Below are 21674 nucleotides of genomic sequence, written 5' to 3'. Positions count from 1 at the left end.
AAAACTGACTGACAGATGCACTTACCTTCACAGTTCCAGCTTTCATCCTTCATGTTCAAAATCGTATATGATACACAATCAAGCCACACCATGTATGTTCTGATGCAAAAGACAGAGATGAACAGCTCAAAGTGCTGACTGAATCCTTCATACAAAAAGGCTACAACCCTAAAATCAACTCCAGGAAGATTGCTTGTGCACTTAAAAAACACTAGGAACAAATCTACTACAATACAAAGAAAGGAAAACCACAGAGCAAGTACTCCTTTTAGTTACATATGACCAAGAGCTAGAAAAATTAAGAAAAATCCTAAAAGCCCTAAAGCCACTGCTGCTGGAGGATGAATCACTGAAAGAAATATTCCCTGCTCCACTGGTATTGGCCTTCAGGCAGCCACCTAACTTGAAGCAGAAATTAGTAAAAGCAAACTTCTAACAGAAATTCAGAAAGAAGAACAGGGCAGATCTCCATGCAATATCCCATGCTGTGAGCAATGCCAGCGCATATCACAGGACCCCCCACCATCACTCACATGGAAAAAAACATTCAACAGAAGGGGATCCTCCTCATGTTCCTCCCCTAATGTAGTTATATTGCAGTATATATTATTCAATGCAGAAAATGTGAAGAAGTATGCTGCACTGGTGAGACAGGCCAGACATTAAAGACAAGACACAAGATCAAACACCACAGGGAAAATGAAGGAGACACTATACTGAAGGGGAGCCCTTTTTTGGAGCCAAACTACTGAATCATTGACCTTATGATCAGGATAATCAGGGCTTAATCTGTGGGGGAATGCATTGGAATGGAGTTCCCCTGCACCTTTTCAGACTGAAGAGGCAGGAAGCAGAGATGTTCTGTTCCAGCCCCTCCACTCCAGGCAGCCTGCAGGGAAAAGGAAGAGAAATGCTGAGCCTGTGGATCCCTAAAGGCTAGAGGACAGAAATGAAGAGAAGAGTGCATGGGGGTAACCCGCTCGGTGCAACGGTTACTACCATTATCCGGACAGAGCAGCAGTTGCTACCCTTAAGAGAAGCATGGGAGTAACCTGCACAGAGTGGCAGTTACTATCTTAAGCTGCTTGCTAGGTAGACTAGATGGACCGTTGGACCTTTTCTGCCACCATTTCTCTGTTTCTGTGGATTTCTAAAGCCTAGAGGACAGAAATGAAGAAAAGAGTGCATGGGGGTAGCCCGCTCGGTGCGACAGTTACTACCATTACCAGAAGCATGAGGATTACTACTCTCAACCAATAAGACTTTTGATGCAACTGCAACATCACTCTCCACTTTGACGGCGAGGGAGGGAAAGGGGAATTGGATCCAGATGGCAACCAACATGGGCTCCGACTTTTATGGTCTGGGGGTACTGTTATTCAGATATAAGGGAAAACGCACAGGACTGCTTCTACAGCCAAGTCCAAAAGCAAAGCAGGTCAGCATTGCTGGAATTTTCTGGAAGGCTCATTACCCAGTAAACATGTTGCTAGCAGTAGGGATGTGAATTAGTTTGCAACGAAACAGAAAATAAAGACGATATTTCCTATTTTGTTGCGTTTCGGGATGCCGACGAAACGATAGGAAAACCCACAAAACTTCATGTGGTTTTCTTATCATTTTTGGGGGGGAGAAAGGGCACATTTAAAAAAACAAAAAAAACCCCCAAACCCACCCCAACCCTTCAAATTTAATTAATTGCAACCCCCCCATCCTCCCCCAAGACTTACCAGCAGGGTCCCGGGAGCGATCTTCCCCTCTCAGGCTGTCAGCTGCGACTAATCAAAATGGCGCCGATGGCCCTTTGCCCTTACCATGTGACAGGGGCTATCGGTGCCATTGGTCAGCCCCTGTCACATGGTAGGAGCAATGGATGGTGCCGATCATCCATTGTTCCTACCATGTGACAGAGGCTGGCCAATAACACCGATAGCCCCTATCACATGATAAGGGCAAAGGACTATCGGCGCCATTTTGATTACTGGCAGCTGACAACCTGAGAGTGGGAGATTGCTCCTGGGACCCCGCTGGACCACCAAGGACTTTCAGCAAGTTTGGGGGGGGTTGTAATTAATTAAATCTGAAGGGTTGGGGTGGGTTTCAGCATTTGTTTTGTGGGGGCAGCCAAAATAAAATCAGCCCAAACCGCGGGAAAAAAGAATTTCCTGCGGCGGGCTGATAACGAAGGCTGAACCAAAAGGTTCAGCCGAATCACATCTCTAGCTAGAAGTAATTTTTTATGGGTTTGACATTTGCTTGGTTTTTGATTGTAAATATTTCTACCCTTATCATAAGAAGTAGGGGTAACTGCATGGGCTACCCTTAAGAGAAACCTGGGGTGACCTCCATGGTGCGGTAGATTATTACAATGAGAAGCTTGCTGGGCAGATTCGATGGACCATTTGGTCCTTTTCTGCCACCATTACTAAGTTATTATGAAGGAGATGGAGCAGAGAACAGCCCCTCTGCTCCCTAATCCAGAAATTTCCCTTCTGTTATCTCCCCTTCCCCCACCCTACCTCATGTTCTGCAGGGAACAAGATGGGAGAATGTGATCCTGAAGCAGGTACTGCAGAACAAATAACAGATATAAAAAGGGATTGGATTCAGGGCCATATTTAAGACTGCAGCACCAATAGGCAGAGGACTGGGAGGTGAGCTCCTTCCTGAAGATCAGAGAGCAGTGGGATGGTGGTGGTGGTGGTAGGGAGTGTTCCTCCAGTACTTTTAAAATTTGGCACCCAACAACTGCCTATATTGCCTGTCCCTAAGTCCAGCTCTGGGTGGATTTGCTCATTTGAAATTTGTGAGCAATGATGCCATCCATCAGGGCTTCAACTCTGGCCTTGATGATTGGCAAGCCTGCTCACAAGTTGTGCTAATTCAATGCCTTAATTTCATTGAGCACTGGTGGGAGAAGAATACCTGGGGGTTGAGCACTGGCAGGGGCTGCGGATGGAAGGTCACAGGGATACGGAGGAGGAAAAGTGTGTTCATGGGTGTGCGTATTTGGGAAGAGAGCTCCAGCCCTGCTCCGCCTCACCTGCTCCATAGTTCCATTTCCTTATTTTGTCTACAAATTAAGCCCTGGCAGTAAATTAAAACAATCCGGGAATGCAAGACTTTTGAAGTTAAAATGATCAGGCACATCTGAACGATAAAAAAACAACGCAAAGACCTCTGTTTCTTACATTATGAGTCACCTCTTCCCCCTTTTACCCTTCCCCTTCTCACTGGACTGCCTTTTATGATTCATTTATGTTTCCTGCTAATTGCCATCTTCTGCTCAGTCTATTCTGGCCAGAGGAAGAGAATATTAGCTCTTGAAAGCTAGTCAAGAAATGCATTACATTAGTCCAATAAAAATGTATTACCTGATATATTTTTGTTGTTTTTATGTATTGCCCTTTATTCCTGTCCCATCAAATGAACTAACATGGCAGCCACACTGCTTTATCCATGTTAAATCTGTCTGCGCATTAGTTTCTAAAGGGGTTAAGACTAAGGAGAGCACAAGAATCCTATCTAGATGAAGGAAGCTGTGAAAAACCATAAGCTATTATAAATCAATGAAATAAAAAGTGACTGATGTGAGGCACGTGGCGGATGGAGTGCTCGAGGTGTCATTAGGAAGTGGTATGCAGGCCTGGATCCGATCCTCCAGACATGGGAAAAGAAGCTCAAATCTTCTCCCATCCTTTCCTGAGCATATGTTAGGGCTCTAACTCCCTGCTTCACCCACCACAATGAAAAGCCTTTCTTGGAAGAGGAAATGCTGCTGATTTAATTATAACCTGTTGTGAGGGTTACAGTTAGCTGATGGCTCTGATTACAGCTTTGTCAGAAGCAATTCCTAGGAGGGGCAATTAACATAACAAGGCAGCGGGGATGTGGTGCCAGACAAGAGCCTGGGAGTTTAAGAGGGTGATAGGGATACAGTATGCAGCAGTCAGTGAATGACTAACAGTGAAGCCTATTGTTTAAGACAAGGAATAGGGAAATCTGGAGACCACACTTTCCATCTCATCTCCAGCACAGGCTGTGAGAAATTGAGGAAGTCATTTAATCTCTCTGTACTGACCCTCAAACTTTCATTGCATACAGCCATAGACTTTCTATCGGGCTGATACAGTACAGTGCGCTCCGACGGAGCGCACTGTTAACCCTCTTTTGGATGCGTGTTTTCGACACGCTAGCGTTACCCCTTATTCAGTAAGGGGCCGAAAACACGAGTCCAATCCCCTGAACCTAATAGGGCCCTCAACATGCAAATGCATGTTGATGGCCCTATTAGGTATTCCCATGCGATTCAGAAAACAAAATGTGCAGCCAAGCCGCACATTTTGCTTTCAGAAATTAGCGCCTACCCAAAGGTAGGCGCTAATTTCTTCAGGCACTGGGAAAGTGCACAGAAAAGCAGTAAAAGCTGCTTTTCTGTGCACCCTCTGACTTAATATCATGGAGGTCCCGAAGGGTAAAAAAAGTTAAAAAAAAAAATATTTGAAGTCGGCCCACGGCTGTCGGGTCGAAAACCGGACGCTCAATTTTGCCAGCGTCCGGTTTCTGAGCCCGTGGCTGTCAGCAGGCTCGAGAACAGACGCCGGCAAAATTGAGCGTCGGCTGTCAAACCCGCTGACAGATGCCGCTCCGATCCAAAAGGAGGCGCTAGGGACATGCTAGTGTCCCCAGCGCCTCCTTTTGCCTGTTTTTACCGCCGGGCCTCATTTAAATACAGAATCGCGTGCACAGGAGCTCTCCCGCGGACTTTACTGTATCGGCCCGTATGTAATTTGTCTTACACAGTTCTGTATGTATACGCTATATTGACAGATCAAATAGATCAGTGGTTCCACAATCTGGTCTTCATAAACCCCCAACAGGTTTCACATTCCTGGTTAGCCAAAGTACTCAAATTAACCTTGATAGAGCAATGATATGCAAATTTATCTCATGAATATTCACTGTGCATATCCTAAAAAAAAATAAACAAAAACGGGTGTTATAAACGAACAGATTTAGGGATGCTAAAATCATCCTGCTTTTATTCTTTATTTCTTTGAGCCTGGAAAAGGTAGTGTTACAATTTAACTAAATACAGAAAGTTGTGCCAGAAGTTAATTTCTGGTTTAGGAAATAATTCTTCATGTATTCCTTATTGTTTCCCTTTCTTGAAAACATCTGCCAAATGAATGGACAAATGGTGGCAAGGTGAAAACCTGTGAATATGTCAGGAGAAATGAGATAACTAACAGGAGAATGTGAATTCTCAAGAAATCCAATGAAAACCGGTCATTTACAGAGTGTTTCTGAGATTTGGGGGCAAAAATATTAAGATGAAAAAGATTGTTTTCTGCAAATAATTTGTAAAAGTTGAACACTTGATTTTTCATACTTTCCAGTTCTGTTTCAGAATTTTTCACACATCTGTCTTGTCAGACAATAACCTAGAAATCTTGATGACTAGTAAGTAGTGTCTAATGAATTTTCAATTCATTTAGAGCTATCGAATCCCTCTAACAAGGTAAAAGAGATTGGTACCGTACTATATCTTAATACAGTACTTGTGAGCAAAAGCATGCAAGCACTGAATGGCTTGAGATGCAAATCTCATTCTTTTATAAGTTACAGTTCATCTTGCAACCCTGCAAATTCTATCTCATCCAAAAACGGGAACGTTAGGGGAAATTAGGCGCTCCTAGGGCCTCCTCTGTAGCAGGCGCCCAGGAGAGGTGGTTGTCAGCGGGTTAGGAAAATGGACACTCAATTTCACGAGCGTCCCTTTACCTAACCGATGGCTGTGCACAGATTAGGAAAATGGATGCTTGATAACTGAGCGTCCGTTTTCCTAATGTGACCGCCGGCACATTTTTTTAAATTATGTTTTTTTAACCTAACTTCTTTTTTAAATTCCTTCGACTTATTATCACCACGATATTAAATCAGAGGAACTAGAACTACAGAAAGCATCTGTCAACTTTAGGGGCTCCTCAAAACTTAACGCCTGCTCCGGGGCAGGCGTCAATTTCTGAGGGTAAAAATGTGTGCGTTTGGCACGCATTTTTTTTTTTTTTTGCATCGAGAAGTAATAGCTAATAGCCTCATCAACATAAATTTACATGTGATGAGCGCTATTAGCTTCGTGGGGGGGGGGGGGGGGGGGGGGGGGAGGGGTTGTTTGCACGTTTTGGATGCACTAATCCCCTCAACTGAGCGCACTGTATTGCATCGGCCTGAATCAGTGTTCCCTCCAAGCAGTTTCTAGGTGTGTGCACATTTTTTGTGTGTGTGTGAGCAAGAATTTTTTTTAAACCAACAATTTTTCGGCGCCAGTAATAGCGTTGCATTTCTGCATATAGAACAGAGAAAAATGTATGTGAGCAACCATGTAAAATCTATGAGCAACACTCTGAAATGTATGAGCAAACGCTCATGTGCTCAGCTTACAGGGTATTATGCTGACATGCCATATCTAGTATTAGAACCCAATGTATAGTATATCTGCCTACCTTGGACATAGGTAGCTTCCTTATAACTAATAAAGCTCCCCTCCTAAATTAAGTTTTCCCTAGAAACTCCAAGTATAAATAGGGGACGTTCTGTAGCTTGGATTCCACTAAGAGTCACAGGCCTAGCTACCCACACTTTCTCCTCACAGAGAGCACTGGTCAGCAATGAAGTGACAAAAGGAGTTACCACAGAGATTCAGGAAGTGTGACTTGCACTAAAAGAAGCCTCAGTTTAAGTGTCTACATGTCCATCATCTAACCTTGGGGGGAAAAGGCTAAACAACCCATTACAGCAGCAAAATCCTGCCATCAGGCCAGAAACACCATCTGACCAAAGACAATATGGACAAGCACCAAAACCTGGACATTGTTCCTTGTTCTTGCCATTTCCGTGTTCTGTAATTGTATTTTCCTGTTATTGTCATTATTGTTTTTTCTCTTTTTATTTTAAGCACTTTGCAGATAATCTTATAACAGCCCACAGAAGAAAGTCGGTAAAAACATGCATAAGTCACGCCAGTTGTTCAAAGTGAACCTGTGTACACGTGTTTGTTTTGAAAATTCCCTCACCAAAACTACAATATCTACACACAATTTTCCCTGCTCAAATGCATGGAGACAATTTTGGGGAAAATGTACACATATCCTATTAAAAATCCCAAAGTTTGCAGGAAAATGCAAACTCCTCCCTTGCATTGCTTCTTCTTAGTCTAGATAAACGTGCACACATGCAGGACAGCTGCACCTAAGTTTACCACATATTGGGAGGATAATTTTGTAAAAAGCCTTTTCCAAGGGTAAGCACTATTTCACTTGAGGAAATATCTTTGAAAATGACCCTCTTTCTATATGACTTTGGCAACACTTGTCCAAGCTGTCATGCCAATAAAGTTTTGAAAATTTGAATGTTTTCCTACATTAAAGAAAGCTGCTAAAACAGAGCTATAAACAAAAGTTTAAAAAGACCCAGAAACAGGACCAGGAGTTTAGAAAAACCCAGGATAATACCTAAAGAACTGGCAGCTGTGTGAGCATCATCCAAGTGTGCTTCAGGAAACAATTTAGAGCTGTTTGATTTGCACAAGCTTTTTTTTTTTTTTTTTATGGTCGATATTTTACATGTGTGGATCTAAACAGCCAGTGTTTTTAGTTGATAAAGTGAATAAATAATGAACATTTTTTTTTAATTTTATGTTATGTGTTTTATTTTTATTACTGTTTGTTTTGGGTTGGTTGTTTTTTTGGTTTTTTTTTTTTAAATCTTCATTGAACATTAGATAGAAGTTGCGGAATTTAAGAGTGAATGAATGAATGAATAAATAAGAGATAGTAAGGCTAAAGTTATTGAGAATATGGATGAAGAAAATAACTTTTAAATTTCAGATTACATACAGTACAGACCTAGATTTTCTTTGTTTCAAGAAGGCCTATATGTTATTTTATGGAACATTTTTTGTCTGGTTTTATTCCTCTTTTTTGCACTTACAGAAAATCAGAAATCATTCACCAGGACTGCAGTGGTGAATTTATAGGGTTACATCCCACACTGTTTTTTTTATTATATTCAGTTGTAGTTTTAGTACTGTTGGAAACATTTTTATTTCTTTACTCCAAGAAATTAAGAAGCTGGTGAAAATTACAGAAGAAAGAGTAAAAAAAAACCAACAACAACAACAACAAAACACCCATCAATCATACATACACACATCTGAAAGCAATCAAGCAGGAGATTGGAAGAAAGAAAGCCTGCAGAGTCAGGGATTATTTGGACATGCAGAGCTCTAGTAGCTGTATTGATCTTGGGGAGAAATAGGCTATCTGCAAGTTGTGTAATGAAGTTGATAAGGCTAGATTGTCCACCAACGCACCTTTTTTGAGATAAGTAATACTCACCCCTTCCCCTTTTGTAGGTGACAGCAACGGAATGTCGGCTGACATTGGGTTATATTTCAAGTTGCTTTATCTGTTGTAACTGAGTGATTTGAGATTTCTACTGTCTACAGAAAGTTTTCAAAAAAATGCCCTTCAGACATAGGTCTTACTGACTCACAGATGTTTTTGAGGCAAATAAAGGAGAAGACCGGGGGAGGTTATTTTTAACCAACCGTGCTGATGACTTGCTGATACTTTATAATCATTTCTTTATACTGAATTGAATATGCTTTTGGGGATAAAGTTGCAACCCCTTTTTTTGGAAGGAGTAACTCCCTTCAGGGCACACAACTAATTTATTTCTTCGGGGCTGCTCCCGCTAGCAAATCCATGCCATGCTTGATTCTCAATCCCTGGGGGGAATTCTTTCTATGGGAGTAAGCGTTTCATTTGTGGCCCAGACGATGTTAAAAAGCTCCAGTATGTTAAAGTGGCCTTATTTTCCTGCATTTCCTTACCTGAGGCGCCTTACCTATTTGAAATTGCTTCGTTTGACTTTTCCTGGTATTTGAGTTAAAGAATTGGACTTCCGGGGATAGACGTGGCTCTGCCTCGATGGCATCAAGAACAGCCAATCATCTGTCTTAACGTCAGTAGGAGGGGCCGGTAAGGAGCTATAAACGCCAAGCCTCTTGTGGTATCACTAGAGGCGAGGAGGGCAGCTGAGTCTCATCTTCAGAGAATTTTGAAAGTTCATATACATATCTATCTTTGGATAATTATGTTGGTCCAACAAATGGTATCACAGCCTATAAAAATCGGAATTATTTTTTTTTGAGGATGGGGGAGAGAGACAGTGGGAATAAGGAAAGCTGGCAAACTCAGAAAAGTTGTTCAAATATAATTAACTGATGTGGTGGAAATGGTGCTTTTTAGAGACAGACGTGAGCCTTGCAGGACCAAATGGCATTTTCCTGTTCCCAATGTTCCTTCTGGTGGAGTGAGTACTGGCTGAGATAATTATTTAATTTATCTGCAAAACCAATTAACGAACTATAGAGGCTGAGCTACTTGGAAGAGAAATGCATGTTCAGGACAAGGGAAGTCAACCTACCACTGGCCAATGATTATCCCAACATAGGGGCAGATCTTAAAACATACGCGTGGGCGTAGATTTGTTCGCGCAACCCGGCGCGAACAAATCTACGCCCGATTTTATAACATGCGTGCGCTACTGCGCACATGTTATAAAATCTGGGGTCGGCACGCACAAGAAGGTGCACACATGTGCACCATGCGTGCGCCAAGCGCGAGGGGAGCCCCAATGGCTTTCCCCGTTCCCTTCAAGGCCGCTCCGAAATCGGAGCGGCCTTGAAGGGAACTTTTTTCCAGGCCCCCCCCCCCCAGCTTCCCCTCCCTTCCCCTATCTAACCCACCCTCCATCCCTAACTAAATCCCCCCCACCTTTGTCGAAAACGTTACGCCTGCTCGAGTCAGGCGTAACTTGCGCGCGCCGGCTGACTGCCGGCGCGCCATTCCCCGGCCCGGGGGCTGCTTCGGAGGCCTCAGCCATGCCTCTGGAACGCCCCCAGGCTGACACCACACCCACGTCCCCGCCCCCGGAACGCTCCGAATGCTGCGCTGCCCCCGACACCCCCCCCCCCCCCCCCCGCAACATGCCCCCCAAGCAAAGCCCCAGCACTTACATGTGTCCCGGAGCTTTGCGCGCGCCGGCGGCCTATGCAACATAGGCGTGCAAGTCCCCTACGCACATAAATCCGGCTGGATTTACGCTCGCAGGGCTTTTAAAATTTACCCCATAGTGTTGTAGGTCACAAGACCTGTCCTACAACCACTAGACACAAAGCTCCAAAAATAAATTGCAATACCCAAACTTTAAGCGGCACTTAATTCATAGAAAACCTTTTATGAAAGATAACTGATTTCCACAACTACTATTTCTGTTCCATAACATCAGCTATAGAAATATGTTATTTTGAATGAGAGCTTGCTTTTCTTGTACATTAGATCACTTAGGGCCTCATTTTCCATGTTTTCGCCATAACATTAGCACCGCACGCAATGTTTTCCCAGTGTGCGATGATTCTTTCAGTGTTTCATCACAGTGCACAATATTTGCCAGAGAGAGAGAGAGAGAGAGAGAGAGAGAGAGAGAGAGAGAGAGAGAGAGAGAGAGAGAGAGAGAGAGAGAGAGAGAGAGACTTACTATAGTGCCTATGCCCTAGACAGGTATTTTAACCCCTATGGGAGGGCCACCTACTAACTCGGGGTGGGGATTAGGTATGAGCGTCGGGGGTTGGGGGCCACTTTTGCATTCCACATGAGACCTACGGAAAGAACAGTGGTCTCTAGTGAAGATTTGCTGGCCGTCGGAGTGAGGAAACTCACTCCAAGAGGAGATTTGGGCTACGTTCTCTCCACCTAGCTTGTTGTTGCCCAGGTAGAGTGTCCATCAAGCTAGGTGGAGAGAACGTAGCCCAAATCTCCTCTTGGAGTGAGTTTCCTCACTCCGACGGCCAGCAAATCTTCACTAGAGACCACTGTTCTTTCCGTAGGTCTCATGTGGAATGCGAAAGTGGCCCCCAACCCCCGACGCTCATACCTAATAGGGATGTGCAGAGCAAAATTTTATGTTCATATTTTTTATGTCCGAAAGGGGGTCCCACTTGCGGCCAATATGGACATAAAAAAAATCCAATGAGTTGGGTATATGTACATATGTGCAAAAAAAAAATTTAAACCCCCTCACCCTCCTTAATCCCCCCCCCAGACTTACCACAACTCCCTGGTGATCGAGCGAGGAGTGAGGACGTCATTTCTGCAATCCTTGGCGAGAAGCATGTGACGTCGGCGGCACGTCGAGTGACGCGGCGTCACGTGATTCCCGGCTCGTTCGCGCCGGACGGCTCGTTCGGCCCAAAAAGAACTTTTGGCCAGCTTGGGGGGGCCTCCTGACCCCCTCAAGCTGGCCAAAAGTTCTTTTTGGGCCGAACGAGCCGTCCGGCGCGAACGAGCCGGGAATCACGTGACGCCGGCGTCACTCGACGTGCCGCCGACGTCACATGCTTCTCGCCAAGGATTGCAGAAATGGCGTCCTCACTCCTCGCTCCATCACCAGGGAGTTGTGGTAAGTCGGGGGGGGGGGATTAAGGAGGGTGAGGGGGTTTATATTTTTATTTTGGCTCAACAATCGCGATTTCCCACATATCGAACATATCTATGTTCGATATGTGGGAAATCCGATCGTTTATGTCGAATCAATTTTTTAAGTAAAAAAAAAATATGAGTTGCGTTTTATTAATGCGGTCAATCCGAATGCACACCCCTAATACCTAATCCCCACCCCGAGTTAGTAGGTGGCCCTCCCATAGGGGTTAAAATACCTGTCTAGGGCATAGGCACTATAGTAAGGTGCGCTCTCTCTCTCTCTCTCTCTCTCTCTCTCTCTCTCTCTCATTTGCAAATTGCGTTAACAGGCAGGCGGTAAACTGCTTGGAAAATGAGGCCCTTAGTGTTCTCTTTCAATGTGCTCATAGCTGACATTTGGGACTTAGCAATATTCCTACCACAAGTTGAGATGGATACACTGGATAGATACTTCAGTTCAATTTTTTTGTATTTTCTTAAGCAAAAACCTAGGGCAAGACAGCTCAAAACATATGATCTCAGTCAGGAAGTTAATGCCCAACCTGTATCACTTTATAAAGTTGTTTCTCCCATTATTTTTAAATATCTCTACAGCATTTCTCTCTCTTTCTCTATTTCCTACATGACCCCCCCCAGTCAGGGAGAGACCAGAAAGGACTGGATTATTTAAAGATTAAAAAGAAAAAATTTGTTCTAAAATTCTGCCGAGCTTCTCCACTCCTACCTATCAAATGTCGGTGTACAGCCTTAGTAATGGGTGGGACACAGGGTCTGGAGTCAGTCTAGCGCATGATGTGGTAACTTTTCTTTGGCCTCTCAGAGTGCAGCGTGGCAGGCCTTCACCCTGTCTGTCCCCTTCCAATAATTTGTGAATAAACTTGTTGCCAGAAGAGCAAGAGCAAAACAGCTTCTGGGAAGCACAAAATTAACCCTGCCGGACATTTATTGGGTCCCCTATTTGCAAGGGAAGAGGGGGAGGGAGGGAGAGATACTTGAAGCTGCTTTTCTGAGATTCCCTGCTGCAAAAAGAACCACCATATTGGCAGCAGTCTCACAACACATGCCAGTAGCCCCTTGATTAGTTCATGCTGTGTGCGTGACGTCCGTGACATTAAAGACAAATGGGAATCAGTCAGATCCACTGTGTGCGTGGTAATCTGCGAACATCTTTCAAACATGGCGTGCAAGGTAATCGAAGGTTCAGTATTCAGCCCTCGAGGTGGTCTCTCTGCGTCAATTCAGCTGTGGCTTGGCTCCTTAAAAGAGGGTAAACTTTCAAACAGTGTGGACACCTTTTTACCCACAAACTTTACATTGGTTTTCAAAGGGGAAACTTTCCGAAACCAGAGTCAGAAAAAGTACACACAAAGTCTTCCACCTACTATTTGTGCTGGTACTTTTTTTTTTCCCCACACTTACGTTATCTGTGCAAGTGCTAACCCGGGCCTTCCCAAACCTGTCCTCCTGGGGATCCCCACAGCCATTCGGGTTTTCAGGATATCCAAAATGAAAATGCCCTGAGTCTCCATGGTATGCAAATTTCTCTCATGCATCATCATTGTGGATATCCCGAAAACCCGACTGGCTGTGGGGTCCCCAGGACAGGTTTGGGAAGGCCTGTGCTAACCCCCTCCCTGACTCTGCCCCCAGGAATGCCTCCTCTTTGAGCACGTGTGTGCCCTGGCACTTTGTTCATACTTTTATGTCCAGAGAGGATAAGCAAATTTCAAAGAGCCCGTTTCTGCACACTAAACACTGTTTTACCTATGGAAATGCCTTTGAAAACTGCCCTCTCCAGGACCCGGGGTACCCATTGTTTTATCTAATCCAGTGTCATCTTCCAAACCTTACTTCTCTGGTCCAATCTGGCACGTAACTGGGTCTCTGGACTGCCCTGCCCTTTCCTCAGTGGCTATCTCTGGTGTCCAGGAGACAATCCCTTTCCCCAAGACAAAAGGCAGCAGAAGTTTTCAGAGTGGCTGTTCTACTCCACAACCACCCCTGGCCAAGAGCTCTCAGTCCCGCTACTGCTTTCAAAATCCCTCCAGCAATTCCACCTCCCTGGCTGCTGAAACTGGCCAGGGCCCACACCCTCTTCAGCTTTCAGCAGGGTGCAGGGATCACTAGGGATGTGCAGAGCAAAATTTTATGTTCATATTTTTTATGTCCGAAAGGGGGTCCCACTTGCGGCCAATATGGACATAAAAAAAATCCAATGAGTTGGGTATATGTACATATGTGCAAAAAAAAATTTAAACCCCCTCACCCTCCTTAATCCCCCCCCCAGACTTACCACAACTCCCTGGTGATCGAGCGAGGAGTGAGGACGTCATTTCTGCAATCCTTGGCGAGAAGCATGTGACGTCGGTGGCACGTCGAGTGACGCGGCGTCACGTGATTCCCGGCGAGTTCGCGCCGGACGGCTCGTTCGGCCCAAAAATAACTTTTGGCCAGCTTGGGGGGGTCAGGAGGCCCCCCCAAGCTGGCCAAAAGTTCTTTTTGGGCCGAATGAGCCGTCCGGCGCGAACGAGCCGGGAATCACGTGACGCCGGCGTCACTCGACGTGCCGCCGACGTCACATGCTTCTCGCCAAGGATTGCAGAAATGGCGTCCTCACTCCGCTCCATCACCATGGAGTTGTGGTAAGTCGGGGGGGGGGGGGGATTAAGGAGGGTGAGGGGGTTTATATTTTTATTTTGGCTCAACAATCGCGATTTCCCACATATCGAACATATCTATGTTCGATATGTTGGAAATCCGATCGTTTATGTCGAATCAATTTTTTAAGTAAAAAAAAAAAATGAGTTGCGTTTCACTAATGCGGTCAATCCGAATGCACACCCCTAGGGATCACCACTTCCTGCTCTAGGAGGGCCAAGGCTTTCTCAGCTCCACTTCCTCTGTGACATCCCACACACTTTGATATCAGCATTTAAGGTATGGTCAGGAAGCTCGTCTTCTCCTAGGACTAAACTGGAGCACTCTCTATAGTGCTGACCCTCGGATATGTATTCCATTTTCTTTTTTTTTTTTTGTCTTCCTTTACCTCTGCTCGGGGTATAAACCCCATGATGTACAATTTTATACCTCCCAGAAATTCAGAGGAATTTCAGGACAGCTGCTTAAAAAACTTCAATCACGTTGTAGGAGAGGCATTTTGAATTGCTTGCATTACTCACATCTGAAATGATAAGCACTCTATATGATATACGGTTTTCTGTGAAAGACAACATGATGTTCATCAATCTTCTCCGCTGAATAAGCTTTTTTTCAGACACTGACTGACTGTAATTATGAGAGACCTATCATTAGGGATGCAGCCCATCTAGAGTTTGTTCAGCTGATGTATAGAATCTGGTTATTTAAATAAGGCTTAGCTTACAGGAATACAAGAGAGAGAGAGAGAGGGAGATGGAGGAGGAGGACACAAGGAGGGAAAGGGTACAGAGAAGGATGAAGAGAGTGGAAACAAGCTGCTCCAAATTTGTAGTTCTCATTTGCCTAAGAAAAACTGTGAGGTAAAAACCAGAACTGAATTGACTTTTTTTGTTGTTGTTATTGTTTTTAAATGGAGCCAGTTGTTAATTCTATGATAGGACTCCCTAGGCAGTAGCTGGATGCCTATGACTAGCCTGGGTTTAAGAGGGGCATGATTTTAATAGTAAAAATATAAATAAATAAAGATCCTGCACACCATTAACAAACAAGTTAAAGCCATTAAAATGTTTCACTATGTTTTTGTGAAATTGAGTATCACTGGTGTCCTTTTTGCATGGCAGTACCAGCGCAGGGATTCCCAAAATACAGGATCCAGCCTGCCAAGCTCATTTTACCACCATACCTTTTCTTGGCATGGCTGAATGTAGCCCACAGAGAAAAACATTTTTTTTCTTTTTACTGCATGGCCACAGCAGAAAGCTTGTAGTGTCGCCCAGGTCCTGTCAGCAGTGGCACCGGCTGCTGAAGAAAGCCACTGGTGAGGAGGCCAGTGGGAGAAAAGGCGCAAAGACCCACAGCAGTGAAGAAAACCACTGGCAGAAAGGTTAGGCCCCAGCCAGCTGGAAAAGAGGCGGTGGTGGCACCAGGCCGCAGAAGAAAGCCACTAGCAAGGAGGCCAGGCCCTGCCGGGTGGGAGGAAAAGCAAACTGGGCACTGGTTGCTGAAGGAAGAAAGCTGCTGCTGGCGGGGATGCTAGACAGCGGGAGAAGAGGCCGTGGAACTGGCCTCCGAAGAACACCGCTGGGGGGAGAAGGAGTGAATGAAGGAATGGAAGGGATGAGAGAGAGATGAGTGACAGCAGGAAGAGAGTGAAGTGAATGTAGGGGAGGGGGGAGGGATGTGAGAGAGAAGGGAGTGAAGTGGGGAGAGAGGAGGGAATGAGAGGAAAGGTAAAGGAAGGGGAGAGGGGAAGGAAGGGGAAGAGGAGAGGGCAGGAGAGGAGGGGATGCAAGTGATTAGGAGGGGTGAGAATGAAGTGAGGGGTAGGGGAGGTAATGAGAGGAAGGGAAAGGAAAGGAGGGGAGAAGTGGTGAGAGGGAAGGAGTGAATGAAAGGGGTGAGGGAAGGGATGGGTGATAGTGATGGGAAAAGAGGTGACGGAATGGAGTGGGGTGAGGGAAATGAATGGGAAGGAAGAGGGAGGGAAGGGAATGAATGAGATGGAGGAGAGGGGGTGCACTACACACACAAACATGAGAACATGTACCTCAGGGGGGCAGATGCAGAGGAAGGGGAAGCCAGAGAGCATGATTCCTGGGGGAGAGGGGTGTCAGGAGTGCAACGTATGAGAAATTTATCAGCCATAGCCCCGGGAATCCTGACCCCTCTATTTCCCACATTTCAAATGACTGAAAGTGTCAGACTTGCCCTCCCTCTTCCCTTTTCCTTCCCTCCCACCATTCAGCAAATCCCAAGGGGGACCCTTCTCCGTCCCTCTTAGCGATTTGAATTTTCCATTGTGACCCTTCCCTTGCAAAGCTTGAGGACCCCTGCTCCAGGACTAATAGTTCTACAAGGACCCCTAATTCTTATCCATACACAAATGGTATAAGGCAGGGCTGGACACCTTCAAAAAAGATATAGTTGCACTGGAGAAAGGACAGAGAAGGGCAACCAAAATGATAAAGGGCATGGAACAGCTCCCCTATGAGGAAAGGCTGAAGAAGTTGGGGCTGTTCAGCTTGGAGAAGAGACGGCTGAGGGGGGATATGATAGAGGTCTTTAAGATCATGAGAGGTCTTGAACGAGTAGATGTGACTCGGTTATTTACACTTACGAATAATAGAAGGACTAGGGGGCATTCCATGAAGTTAGCAAGTAGCACATTTAAAACAAATTGGAGAACATTCTTTTTCACTGAATGCAGTTAAGCTCTGGAATTCATTGCCAGAGTATGTGGTTAAGACAGTTAGTGTAGCTGGGTTTAAAAAAGGTTTGGTTAAGATCCTGTAAGAGAAGTCCATAAACTGCTATTAATCAATAAGGAATAGCCACTGGTTGTTACCAGCATTAGTAGCTTGGGATCTTTTTAATGCTTAGGTACTTGCCAGGTACTTGTGACTTGGATTGGCCACTGTTGGAAACAGGATACTGGGCTTGATGGACCTTGTTCTGACCCAATATGGTACATCTTATGTCCTTATGTTCTTAAGAGCCACAAAGAAGCCTGGTTTACAGGATATCCATAATGGATATGCATGAGATAGATCTGCATACAATGGAGGCAGTGCCTGCATATCTCTCTCATGCATATTCATTGTGGATATCCTGAAAACCAGGCCTATTTGTGGTTCTTGAAGATTTGAGCTGGCTACCCCTGATCTAAAGGATTATGACAACTCCTCACTATTTCTCCTCTCTCTATACCGCTCCTCGTGCACTCCTCTCATCAGACAAGTCACGCCTATCTGTGCCCTTCTCCTCTACCGCCAATTCCCGACTCCATGCTTTCAACCTGGTTGCACCATGTGCTTGGAACAGACTTCCTGAGCTGGTGCATCATGCTCCCTCTCTCGCCATGTTTAAATCCTATCTAAAGATCCACCTTTTTGAGGCTGCATTTAAATCTTGAGCCTGATTGTCTGCCTTCAGCCTCATTAGGTAATTTTAACCATTGTCTAACTGTATGTTTGCCTTGATTAGATTGTAAGCTGTGTAGAGCAGGGACTGTCTCCTATGTGTTGCTTGTACAGTGCTGCTCGAGTAGCTCTACAGAAATGTTAAGTAGCAGTAGGAGGTGCCTCATTTCATTCCACCTCCATCGCTCTTAGTGCTGATCTTGCTGATGTTTTTCACTGGAAAACAGCTGAGAGTCTGCCCTGCCCTGCAAAGATTATAAGAGTGGCATAGCAGTTAGAGTAGTGGGCTCAGGCCCAAAGAAGCCAGGGTTCAGATTCTGCTTCTCCCACTGCTGCTCCTTGGATAACTTGCTTCATCCTCCATCTTTGGCATCCCAGGGGGGTGGGGAGACAAGGCCCCTGGGTGCCATGCTGTAGAAAAGGCATACTTCTGCTCTAAAGGTTTCCTTGCAGCACTATCTCGGGTCATGTTTTCAACAAAGCTCTCTTATGAAATGCTTATCTCTCGCTGTCTTTTTCTGTCTCAAACTAATTTGCTTCACCAGCACACCAAGAAAGCGAATATTGCCAAAGCTAGTGAAAACTTCCAAAATGGAAAATCCAGTAGTAGCTCTCTTCCTGTAGTTAATGAAATTCTGAAGTGCAAAGACCACACTCCAAATCTGAGATTGCCATCTTGCCACAAATAACACCACTGCAGCATCCATGCTATTTCTGTGTTTGTAACCAGATTAATGCACATTTACTACATTCTCTCCTCAGTTCAATTCAGAGATATTTATTGGCACAACGAGTCAAGCATGCACTGCCAAAATTATTACATCAAACCTAATGCATTAAATATTTAAGGGGAAAAATTCAAAATCACAGTTTCTTCTTTTTCAGTTTAGTCCAGGAGCAAAAGTATTATCAAAGCAATACAAAACTTTAATAAAATGTACATTATATATGCTGAACGTGTCAGCAGTAACACGACAAGGTTATTAAAGGATGCCAAGGGCTAAGTGCCTTAAACAATCTGCCTTAAACAATCAGGAAAGCACTGCAATATTATTTTTAACATGCACCCCGGAGAGTGCTACTGAACTGGAAAAAAACAAAACAAACATTCAGGAGGCCCATGCAATAAATCTCGCCCTAAAAAAGTTTATCAAAATTATAACCTGGGCATTAAAATGGGACTTAGCACGCTATGCAATACGGCACCCTCAAACTTTCACTCAAAATCGTGGCCTTGGTACTGACGTGAGCATTCATTTTACAAAGTGTGAAATCCACGCTAGCTCTAGGGAAATCGTCTCCTGTTAACCAATCTTACCCATATTTATATTTTGGGACGTGTGCAATATATTACCGAAAGCCCACGTGCCATGCTTGGCGCTGTATAGTGTGATATTGGAAACGCTGCAGCTATTTCTGAAGTTTCTCTGGTTTCACTTACTGAATCTCTGCCTTTCTCCCCCACATCCCCCTCCTCCCTTCTCTCTCCATGCTCCCCCTTTCTCTCTGTGTCTGCCCCCCCCCCCCCCCCCTCAACTCTCACTCTCTCTCTAGCTTTCTCAGCTCAAGGTACTTTCTTGGCGTGGCAGTTTCTACCCGTGTTGCCACAGCAATACACAGAGTAATAAAGGAAAGACGTACAAGGAGAGAAGAGAAATAACAAAAACAATTACACTGATTCTGTTGATGTTCTGTATTGGCGCTGGTCATATTACATTTCTTGCCCGGTGGCAGAGTGCAACATATTTTGCAGTTAGATAGCTGCTGTTACTTCTATTTCCCAAAGGATTGTGCAGATGTTTTCCTGCTCATTCTTTAGAGGGGAAGTCCTTTTCTTTCCTCTGCCAGTTTTGGGAAATGTGCATCTTTTTTACACCTTTATCAGGCCGATTCAATAAGCTCCGCGGGAGTGCCAATGCTCCGAGGAGAGCGCCCACTCTCCCGACGCGCACCCAGGCACCTCTCCTGGGCGCGCGATTCACTATTTAAATTAGGGCCCATGTGTCCCTAGCGCCTCCTTATTGGCGGAAGCGGTGGCTGTCAGCGGGTCTGACGGCCGACGCTTAATTTTACCAGCGTCGGTTGTCGAACCTGCTGACAGCCTCGGGTTCGGAAAACGGACGCCGGCAAAATTGAGCGTCCGTTTTCCAACCTATGGGCAGATTTTTTTATTTTTATTTTTGGGGCCTCCGACTTACTATCGCTATGATAGTAAGTCGGAGGGTGTACAGAAAAGCAATTTTTTTCTGCTTTTCTGTACACATGCCCAGTGCGGCTTGGCCGCACATTTTACTTTCTGTATTTTGAGTGACTAACTAATAGGCTCATCAACATGCATTTGCATGAGGTGAGCGCTATTAGTTTTGGGGGTGCTGGCCGCACGTTTTCCACGCGCTATTACCCCTTACGGTATAAGGGGTAATAATAGCGCATCAAAAGTTCAATTCTAAAAACTCTTTGAACCCCTATTCAATACCCCATAGAACAACACAAAGAACTCCATAGATCATCACAAAGAATTCCCCAAAGAATTCTTCAACTTTAACTCCTTGGCAGCCCAAAAGTACAAAATGCAATTCCCAACCTCCTGACAGTCTTAAAAGCTATAATCAACCCCACACAGAAGTTATCAGCCTCTGCCTATATTAGGCTATGTATATTGTATTTCTTTGTTTAACCCCATATATTCATTTCCAAGTTATTCTTCCTGTTCTCTGTAAGACATTTGCTTGTCACTGTTATTGTTCAAAATGTAAACCGAATTGATCAATAATTCTGTTATTGGAAAGTCGGTATAGAAAAAACTTTAAATAAATAAATAAATAAATAAAAGCGGGCGGCCAAACGGGGGCTGAACAGTGCGCTCGGCCGAGGCAAGACAGTGAACATTCATCTGAAAATCAAATGCACATGCACAGTTTTCCTCCCCTGACCTAAATAGCCTCCCCCCCCCCTCCACCTTAACCCAGCCAATAATAAGCACGGTAAGAACACCCACAGGCGCTTTTAACCAAGCAGAGGAGGACACAATTTAAGCCAAGCCAATTTACCCTAGGAAAATGGCTTTGAAAACTGGTACAGATCATAGGTGTCAGAACAGGATGGGCTGCAGGGGCCATGGCCTCTGCCAAGATTTGGGCCATGAAGCCAAAACGAGTCAGGGTGCAGCAGCTCCTCCCTGCCTCCAACCACTTCCTGCTACCTGATTGAAAGAAAAGTGCTCCAAATCCTCCCCCCTACGGCACAGCTTGCCCACAGCGGAAGTTACGTCTTAGAAAGCAATTTCCGCCACGAGAAAGATTATAAAAAAAGAGCAACAGGGCATGTAAGCCCCTCTGCCACCGGACCTGCCTTTGTTCCTGCCACTGCTTTTTCTTCCCTTTCCCCTGCTGCCGCCGTCGCTGCCAGACTTGCCTTCCGCACTGCCATAGGACCCACCTTCACTGCTGCTGCCAACGCTGGATCTGCACTGCCTGCACTGAGGCTGCTGCTGCTGCTGCTTCCAGCAGTGCTACAGAGATGGGAGGAAGGGGAGCGTGTTGCGTCCGTCGCTGCTCGACGCCCTCACTCCTCCCTCTTTACCTCTGTGGCGACTCCCTCCGGGTCCTGATGGACAGCTGGCTGCCGCGGCGTCTCCATGCCATCTCCCTCTGGCGTCCCCGGACCGGCTCGACGTTGCAGATCCACCATGTTGCCTGATGACCTAGGGCGCGCGCACGCTCTGATTGAAGTACCAGCAAGAGCGCGAACCTCAGGAGCGTCCCCCTGAGATGACATCATCCGCTTCCAATATTTAAAGGTCTCTAATTCGCTATCTAATTGAGTTAGCAAGGGGATTGCTTTGGCTCTACTCCCAAGCTACTCTGCCTCCTTGGACTTACCAGAGGTACCCGCTCCTAGGGGGCCTCGCTCTTTCCTTTACTTTCAGATTACAGATAGGAACCAGTACTCGCTTCTCTTGGACCCATGTTCCTGGACACTCTGAAGATTCTCCACTACCTGGAAGCTATCGCTGCTACAAACAATTGTGAGTTACCATCGCTCTCTCAGA

The sequence above is a fragment of the Rhinatrema bivittatum genome, chromosome 2 (assembly GCF_901001135.1).
Source record: "Rhinatrema bivittatum chromosome 2, aRhiBiv1.1, whole genome shotgun sequence".
NCBI classification, from domain to species: domain Eukaryota; kingdom Metazoa; phylum Chordata; class Amphibia; order Gymnophiona; family Rhinatrematidae; genus Rhinatrema; species Rhinatrema bivittatum.
This window is presented reverse-complemented; position numbering follows the sequence as displayed.